A 2663-nucleotide genomic window follows, 5' to 3' on the forward strand; every position below is an offset into this window, starting at 1 on the left:
CGCACATGTTGCTAAATAGAAAGAAATGTTTTTCTTCCCCGAATATAAGCACACACCCGCCAAAGGGAACACACCGATAGACAATAAAATGTGGTCTGTGCAAAGTTTTAGAACATAGTTTATTATTATATTATACATATAACATGTATTTTTGCTCTTGGGTTCTCCATAACGTTGCAGAGTATAATTCACTTACAGCACTACCTCAAGCTAATTATAAAGCTGGTATTTTAAGGTAAAAACACCAGTGTTCATTTAAATTCTGTAAATATACATGGATCACATTTAGGATGTTGTTGAAGACATAAATAATCATTTGATGTTCAGAGGTCATCAAATCTTGGAGATTGAAATATTTTACTTAAAGCATGGCTGGCAGCACCGTGGCGATACACTTCCCCACAGCTCTAGGGTCTCAGGGTCCTGGGTTTGATTATTGGGTTACTGTCTTTAAGGAGTTTGGTGCGTCCTATAATTGGTGCCCTGTCCAGCATGTGATCCTTCCTTTCACCAATAATTCCAGGCAGGCACCAGACCGCTCACAGTTCTGAACAGTTTTAAGTTTTTAAAGCAAATGAACGAAAAAAAACATGATTTATCATCTCTATTTTTTCCTGTTTAGTGTTGCAGTGGTCTAGGCAGGCATAGATATTGTAAAGCATGTCAGTCCATCACAGGGCAGAACACACATGTGGACAACTTCACACAGTCAACAAACCAACCTGTGTTTTTGGACTGAGGAAATTGAAGCACTAGAGAAACCCATGGAGACAGAGAATACACCAAACACCTCACAGTAATTTAAGGATTTAATGCAGGACAATGAGAACCTAACCAGCGACGCTGTGTCACCATAGTGAAAAAAATATTTCACAATTTGAACTAAAATCTGATATTTAAATTTTCACTGCATGTTTTGTATTGAAAAGATTTTGAATTAGATTAAAAAATATCTAATAATGTTAACTTATTAACTGCCTGCCTAAACCTCTAAGCATACAAAAAATGCACAGCCTTAAAGAACCAATAAATGTTAAGGGCTACTGTGAATTGACAGAAAACTGTGTCTCTCTTCTATAAATATATATATATAAATATATATATATATATATATATATATATATATATATATACACACACAAAAGTAATGTACTTATATCTTTTGTAAGAAAGTGGAAAAAAGAAAATGGAACCATTGCCCAATTATTCATTCATTTATTGTCTGTAACCGCTTATCCAGGTCAGTATCGCGGTGGGTCCGGAGCCTACCCGGAATTACTAGGTGCAAGGCGGGAACATACCCCGGAGAGGGTGCCAGCCCTTCCCAGGGTGACACACACTCACATCTATGGACAATTTTGTTTTTGACTGTGGGAGGAAACTGGAGTACCTGGAGGAAACCTACACGGACATGGGGAGAACACACCAAATTCCTCACAGGCACTTACCCATAGCGGGACTTGAACCCACAACCCCAGGACCACAGAGCTGTGTGACAGCGACACTACCTGCAGCCCCACCGTGCTACCCATTGCCCAATTATATTTTTATTATTGTATTATAGCTGTTGTCATTCATTAAATCAGAATCATATTTTAACTGGAATTATAAAAACATAAACCATGAGACTGAAAATTGTTGAGATACTGCCAAATTGAAAATTATTTTAGGTTCCAAGATACACTAATAGGTGTGCATGACTGGGAGACGTTACAGCAGCACTGACTTTTCTTAGCAGATGATAGATGTTTTAGCCCTAATAAAGGTAAACATAACATCCGCACTGGACACTTGCCTCAGTCTGACGCAGATCACAGGTATCTTTTTTTTTTATATCTCAAATAGAGGAAACATTTTCTAGTGTTAAGTTATATAGTCAAGGACTGAACAAAATCCGTGTTCATTATTTTTCCCCTTTTAATTCTAAGAGTTTTTGCTCAATGAGATATATGCAAAGTAAACCCCAAATTTCAGATACCAATTTATAGCCAGAGGTTTAGCTTAACCAAACCACCAACACGAGACATCATTTATAAGTATTCTGTCAAGAGATATACTGTCTTCAAATATTTTTTGCATAAGCCATCTTTCAGTATTAGTACATGCTAATTAAATCAGGAAGTAGTGCATGGATAAATGTATACACTGTAGCCCTTGATATTTCCTAGTGTCCTTATCATAATGTATCAGGCATTAATTCATAATGATAATCTTAAAATAATAATAAAAAAAGAGGTTGTTTTAACATGTGTACAGTGTTTTTAAATTGCATGTTACATGGCAGAATATAACAGCAAATTAATACTTTGTATTCACATATACATTTAACATACTCTCCCACATTTTTGTTTTAGGAAGGTTTTTAGCATAAATGGCTAGTTTCTCATATAATGACCTAATGTCTACACTGTAATGACAGGGGTGTTTTGATTTAAATCCAAGAGGCAGTAATCATCAATGTGGTATATTTTGTAAGAGAGATTTTGAGAAGGGATTAGACTGTGAGCTCCACTGTTCCTCACTTCTTGTCCCGTGGGGAGTTAACAGTGTGTGAAGTTCAGTTTTATGAAGTACTACATCAAAACAAAAAATTAATTCGACAGATTATTATCAGCAGAGAGCAGTCCTGAGAGTATTAGCTTTGGCTGAACTTCAATGCCTAA

The sequence above is a fragment of the Hoplias malabaricus genome, chromosome 5 (genome assembly GCF_029633855.1).
Source record: "Hoplias malabaricus isolate fHopMal1 chromosome 5, fHopMal1.hap1, whole genome shotgun sequence".
Lineage (NCBI taxonomy): Eukaryota > Metazoa > Chordata > Actinopteri > Characiformes > Erythrinidae > Hoplias > Hoplias malabaricus.